This window comes from Pseudorasbora parva, chromosome 22 (assembly GCF_024679245.1).
Source record: "Pseudorasbora parva isolate DD20220531a chromosome 22, ASM2467924v1, whole genome shotgun sequence".
Taxonomy (NCBI): Eukaryota; Metazoa; Chordata; class Actinopteri; order Cypriniformes; family Gobionidae; genus Pseudorasbora; species Pseudorasbora parva.
This window is the reverse complement of record NC_090193.1, coordinates 17,853,604-17,860,813: the sequence shown is the minus strand read 5'-3', so window position 1 is coordinate 17,860,813 and position 7,210 is coordinate 17,853,604. Positions and strand designations below refer to the sequence as shown.

Genomic DNA, 7,210 nt, shown 5'->3' with positions numbered 1-7,210 from the left:
TCTTGATCGTGGCGTGGCCATGATTTATTAAATCCTTTTTGATTTTTAATGACTATAATACATCTAGCCAGCACATTATTAAACTTAAAAAGATGACAAATGTTGGTGTAAGGGTGTGTGATTTACCTGTAGCTTACTGTATTAGTGAGGAAACTTCCTGAATAATCATTGTTTTACCATAGTTAAGAATAAAATATTCTTACATTACTGCTCTGACTGCCTGGTTGCACTACAATATCAGCCTGTCTAAATGATGCATAATGTTTGACAAGTTCAGCCATTTATACTTTGGCTACGTTCTTATAGTCTGTACTTTTGCTGCGAAGGATTAAAAAGATTAAAATGAATCTTTTAATTAAAAAAAATAAAAATAATTCTGTATGAATATTGCACAATTTTTTTTTATTATTATCCTTGGAGCTGGACTGAAAAGACTGGGCATAATATTGCAGTGATTAATAAATGCATATTTAGCTACTTCAAACAAATATTATTATATTCCATTCTGCATATCATGTAGATTTCATAATGTAACCGAGATGGCAATGGCTTTTGACATGTAGCCTATGTTACCTTTTTTTTTTTGCTTTTAGGGATTGCCACTGTGGAAATGACTGCAGGATTGTCATGTTAATTTTAGAGTCTCAGTGTTTTTGTTGTTGTTGTTTTTTTTTAAATCCATTTAGCTAAGTAAGAAATGTTTACAATAGTTGCCTCACACTGGATGCAGCTTCAACTGTATAGTACCATGGTCTCAATTGGTGGGTATTGCTCTTATATACTTACAAATTTGGAGTTCGGAATTAGACATGAGTAACATTAATATTCTGTTTGGCTTTCTCTCTCTACAACTCCAACAGTGCACAAGTGTTAAATCATATATATATATATATATATATATATATATATATATATATATATATATATATATATATATATATATATATATATATATATATATATACAGCCATTCCGTCTGTGAGGCAACTGATGAAAAAAGGGGTCTTTTTGGTGCTGTTGTTAGTGCAAAAATGACTTAAATATATATTCTTCAAACATTCTTGAGTCTTGTCTTGCCTCTATACAATCTTTAAAATATCTGACTGTAATTTAGTGACTGCATATACTGATTCCATCTTTATTTTACCTGATAATGAACTAATTAGTTAAACTTAAGGAGGTTAATCAATATACAGTATAATTCAAGAAACTAAGATTTTTAAGGTACTCAACTTTTTTTAAAGATTGATATACATTTTAAAATTATTATTTGTGTAAATTAATGTGTTTAAATTTAAAATTGTGACTCAAAGCAGGTATTACACACTTTGTAATTAGCCTCTAATGCATTTTGAATTAAAAAAAAAATCACATAAAATATACTCCTGAGATTAAATATCTTTATACTATGTAGGCTACTAACTAAACCACATGGGTCATAGAACTGAGGTCCTGAAACTGCAGCACACCGCTATATCATCCAGTTCTGTAGGTGGTGCTGTCACAAAAAACGAGGGTCCTAGAATTGCGGTCCTGAAACTGGGGTCCTGAAACTGCAGCCTCCGGTTGTGCAGGAATATACTACTGCAATGCTGAGCAAATGAGTAGTGTTTACACCGGCATAGTGTTTTATCTCATTAACAGTATGAAGTGTATAACATTATATTGTGGTAGGATGGTATGTGTGTGTGTGTGTGTGTGTGTGTGTCCGTGCGCACCTAAACTTAGAGATATCTTCTTTGACTCGCGGTGCAGAGCGGAGGATAGAAACAGGCGACTGAGGCGAGAGAACTTTTTTACAGGGAAATATTATAAAGTAAGTGTTTTATCTCATTTACCATTTGTTTTTCATGATTTATTGATTTATACCAATATTTAACTTATATGCTGTGCGCGTTTAAACGAGCCCAAAATTTTCTCTCAGGGGACATGACTCACCGTGCAGTGCAGACATGGAGTTTACTTTTAACCAAGATAACACAAAGTAAGTTACGTGTTTAACCTCATCTACAAAGTGTATTTATGACATTATATTGTTTTATAATTATATTTGTGTGTGTGTGTGTGCGTGCGTGTGTGTGTTGTGCTCCCAGAGCCGTTGAAATACAGAGTTCCTAACGTTACACGCTTTTACCTCGCGGGGTTCATGGAGCTCTCAACAACTCGCGCCGTCTATTTGTTCGAATGGTTGGAGGTGGACAGCAGTTTCACTATATTTGCTGCAATTTCTGGTAAATATTAACTTTATGAATTTAAATAATATCAAATTGTGAAATTTGAAGTATTCAGCCCTAATTAAATCACATTGAGTCATTGTACAGTGTAAACATTGCAACATGTTGTCAATAAGCCTATAAAATGTTTTTTTTTTTTTTTTTTTTATGTTTTTATCTATTGCTCCTTGACAAGAAACTGAACTGGTTTACGGATCGGATGAAACTACATCTCGCTTCACTGCATGGTCTCTCTCTCAGATCGCCATCAGATACAGATAAGTTTCATGAAACTCCTTGAAAATTATTAAATGTGAGTTTGAATCGATACAGGTAAAATAAATAACTATTAAAGGGTAAGTTCACCCAAAAAGGAAAATTACCTCATGATTTACTCACCCTCAAGCCATACTAGGTGTATTCCAGACGAATACAATCGGAGTTATATTTAAAAAAAATCTAAAGCATTATAAATGGCATTGAATGGCAGTCCAAATTTTTAAGCCCAGAAAAAAGTGCATCCATCCATTGTAAAAGTAATCCACATGGCTCCAGGGGGGTTAATAAAGACATTCTGATGTGAATCGATGGGTTTGTAATGTAAAAAGTTATAATTAGGGCTGCACGTTTTCAAGTTTTTCATTAACCGTTAACCGAGGCCCTTAGCGGTTAATACTCGGTTAACCATAGTGTGCGTCAGGGTTATTTTTAGTTTATTAATTTGACGACCACCATCTCCGTAGTGAACGCGCCTATAGAGAGAAATGCACATCATGGATTACATAATCAGAGAGTAGCCTATTTCTTTTCGTTTTAAATTGTTAAAAGACATTTCAAGTTTCTTAAGATCTATTTCATGTCTGCAAGGCGTACGCTGAGTTTCGTTAAATTAGGATGAGATGCGCTCCAGTTCACGAGCAATGCAAGTGCCTGCGAGGTGAGGATGCCTGCATGATTAGGGCATTAGTAAAATATGCAGCCGAGAATGATTCACACAGACAGCGTTTGACTCGCGTGGCTGCTGAGCCTCTCCCGGCAGAGAGTTCAAGCATCTGTGGACTCGTCCCTTCAGCTCTGGCCATCTTGCTTTCAGTCCGCGATTAGCTTTTTTGTTTTCTTCATTACAGTTAAAGTAACGTCTGCTTTTCTCTAGTCATTCACAAGTTTCTCACTTAAAACTTTCTTTCTTCTGGTCCGTTATGCACAGCGCGCGCGGCTCGCGCTCTGCTTCTGCCCTAATGCGACTTATAGTCCAGTGCCATGTTTGTTATTTTCCTCTTCATGACGCATATTTTGACTGATGCGACTCATTCTCCGGAGCAACTTATAGCCTGAAAAATGCGGTAAGCACTGCATTGCAATACTTGCATTTTGCCCCGTCACTCTCATTTTTAAAGTGCTCCCACACTTTCTTTGCCCGCTTAGAAAGCTGGTCATGACTTCTTCTTGTGGATATTACAAATGTCTGGCAGCGCTCTTGCGGTCTCTAGGGGTGCAAACATATATTACAACTAAATTCAAAGCACGTCATTGACGCCACTTAACCGAGTAAAATGTTTCACTCGGTTACGCAATTTTTAACGGTTAATCGGTCAATCGGTTAACCATGGACACCCCTAGTTATAATGTAAAATATGTAGCTTCTGGCGCGACGGCCTTCCATATTAAAGTTACGGAAAAAGTGTAACTGGCACGGCGATGTCGTCGGATGTAGAGGGGAAGAAAAACGCAACTGGCGCAGCGACGGCATCGGACATGGTGTAAAAAAAACGTAATTGCCGCGACGATGACGTCGGACGTGGCGTAAACCTTTTGAACTTCGAGAGGCATTACACTTATTTCGTAAGTTGAAGGCGGTCCGCCAGAAGCCTTTATTAACCCCCCGGAGCCTTCTGGATTATTTTTATAATGGATACAGGGCTTGACATTAAGCATGTTCATGTGCTTGTCCGGAAAAAAGTTTGATATTTTGTGTGTGTGTGTGTGTTTTAAATATAATTTATTCTGAAGCAATATGCTGACCAGTATTCAATCAGCTTTGACATATTTAAATCTGCATATTTGTGAATTTTTTAATTATTATTTTTTACTTTATATAAAGGGCATTTCCCCTCTAATCTTATTAAATATAGGCTATGCTATGCTTATATTGTAAAATTTGATCTATACATTAATTTAAAATAAGACACTATAAGGGCTGTTACCAATCACATTAAATAATTTACACTGAAAAATTGAATTTGCATTAAATAATGTTTTGAAATTTGTATTTTTGGATAGACCAATGATGTTTAAACATCAAACCAAACCTCCAGTAGGTGGTAGCAGGTGGCCGTTTTAATGAGTGAGTCATTGAGTCGTTCATTCAAACAATTCATTCAAACGCTGAACGTTCAGTAACACACATGCTGTGAATGATTTTCACTGCTGAAATAGAACAAAACATTAAATATTGCTTCTTAAATGTAAGTGACTTTAAGGGAATGTTAATTTAAGTGAATGTTAATTAATTGTTTTGCTATGAACTGTCATATGAAGTCAGTGTCATTTTCAGTCGTGGGGTATTCAGGAAAACAGGTCAAGTGTTGTAATGTCTTCTCTAGAGGCTGCACAAGTGTCAACAGCGCGACCTTGTTATCGTCAGTTCATTATATATTATTATCCACTATCAATTGCCACTTACACTAAATTAATGCAATCATTCTTGCATTTTGGTGATTCGCTAGCTATTTTTTGTTTTAATCAGGTCCATCGGGCAAGTAAAATTCTCTTTCACTTGTCCCTTCGAAAAATCCACAAGCGTTAATGTTGAGCCCTGGGATAGATGCACTTTTTTTCTGGGCTTCAAAATTTGGGCAGCCATTCACTGCCATTTATAATTTTTGGATTAGCCAGAACTTTTTTTAATATAACTGATTCAGGGCTCGACATTAACGCTTGTCTGGGACAAGTGAAAGAGAATTTTACTTGCCCGATGGGCAAGGGCCTGTTTAAAACAAAAAATAAACTAACGTTAGCGAATCACCAAAATGCAAGAATGATTGTGCATTAATTTAGTGTAAGTGGCGATCGATAGTGGATAATAATATATGATGAAATGACGATAACAAGTTTGCGCTGTTGACACTCGTGCAGCCTCTCGAGGAGAAATTACAACACTAGAGCCATTATAGCCATTTATGTTTCCTGAATACAATCAGGACAGAAAGTGACTCTGATTTCATATGACGGTTCCATAAACATTACATTAACATTCACTTAGTCACTTACATTTTAGATGCAATATTGAGTGTGTTTGTTCTATTTCAGCAGCGAAAATCGTTCACAGCAGAACCGTAACGCTTCTCACAGCAACTGAACGATTCAGTGTTTGAATGAATCGTTTGAATGAACGAATCAATGGCTCACTCATTAAGACGGCCACCTGCTGCCACCTACTGGAGGTTTAGTTTCATGTTTAAACATACTTTCTAACATTTGTATTTGTCTATTCAAAACTACAAATCTCAAAACATTATTTAATGTAGTTGTGATTTTTCAGTGTAAATTATTTTATTTGATTGGTAACAGCCCTTATATTGTCTTATTTTAATTTAATGTATTGATCAAATTTAACAATATAGAATGAAACCTGAAGCAGAGCCTTTATTTAATAAGATTAGGGGGAAAATTCCCTTTATAAAAGGTAAAAATATCCTACATTTCAAATGATTCAATATTTTTTTTTTAAATCACAAATATGCATATTTAAATATATCAAAGCTGATTGAACACTGGGGAGAATATTGCTTCAGAATAAATTATATTTACAATGCACACACGCACGGAAAAACAAAAAAATATTGAACTTTTTTCCGGACAAGCACATTTTTTATTTGGCCAAGTGAATGAACGATATGAAACAAGAATGTAATACACCTAGGATGGCTTGAGAGTGAGTAAATCATGGGCTAATTCTCACTTTTGGGTGAACTAACCCTTTAATATGACAGTGGTTTTAAATGTTGTTTTTGTTGCTTTTTTGCATTTGAATATTGCACTTTACTAGTAGATACAGCATGAAATAAACATGTATGAACATCAGAGAATATGTTTAAAGATACAGTACAATGTATGAAATCTGTATTGTCTCATGTAATCGCAGTGTTTCAACTGCGCAAACGTTAATAAACGTCAATAAATAGCTTTTAAGCAATGTCATGTCACATTTACCTCAGAAAAAATATTCTGTCAGCTAGAAAAAGTATATTTACTATATTGCATAGTTATTGTATTGCTGTTCTTTAGTATTTAATGTATGTTTGAATAAATATTTTATGACAGCACCACTTAAAATTTGTATCTGTGTCTAATTTTTTTCCAGCCAGATGATGATGAGAGAGACATTGTTCATGGGGTTAATGTAGGGCATCTTGACCATGAGTGAGGACATCAGACATGATAGTGCCTTCCCAGATGATGTTGTGGATGTGGATGTCATACTAGACGGAGATTGTGGTCATGGATCTAGAAGATGCCCTAAATGCCTTTGCCACACTGTTTGGGCTCGAGCAATGAGGTTATCCAACTTTTTATTTTATTTTTATTTTTAATCTGGGTTTAATGGTTGGGGAGAGCTGCAAAGCTGAAAAAAATGCAGTGAGGTAACACTGGTGCATATGTGCTGTTTATGCTCATTGATAAATGTACTGAAGCTTGAGAGCTTACACATTGTTATTAAAATGAACTTAAATTAAGTTTAAATTAAAATGGTATAAAGCCAAATCAGAGGTGTTTAACAGTCTGTGCCGTTTCTTTTTGCAATTTTCTGAAGAAAGGACATTTCAGACCTTTTGTGTGGTTGTTTTTGGTGTTTGTTTTTGCAATAAATATAAATGTGTACTGATATGTGTTGCTGTGATTTTAATTTGCTATAGGTTTTATTCTAAATCAAATGTAATTTACAAATCAATATAGTAATGCAATTAATACTTATTAAAGCAGCTTTGCAACCAACC

General features: G+C 35.0%; 1 long non-coding RNA gene across 2 annotated transcripts; it reads left to right on the top strand.

The window, feature by feature from the left end:
- The first annotated feature begins 1,596 nt into the window (after positions 1 to 1,596).
- LOC137058335 (uncharacterized) lies at positions 1,597 to 6,781 on the top strand. Of its 2 annotated transcripts, XR_010900657.1 has the most exons (5): positions 1,597 to 1,816; positions 1,925 to 1,984; positions 2,094 to 2,231; positions 2,410 to 2,526; positions 6,577 to 6,781. It is a non-coding gene; the product is annotated as an uncharacterized lncRNA (long non-coding RNA). The 2 variants fall into 2 exon arrangements; XR_010900656.1 differs by lacking the exon at positions 6,577 to 6,781 and having other exon boundaries at positions 1,600 to 1,816; positions 2,410 to 2,782.
- The last annotated feature ends 429 nt before the right edge of the window (positions 6,782 to 7,210 follow it).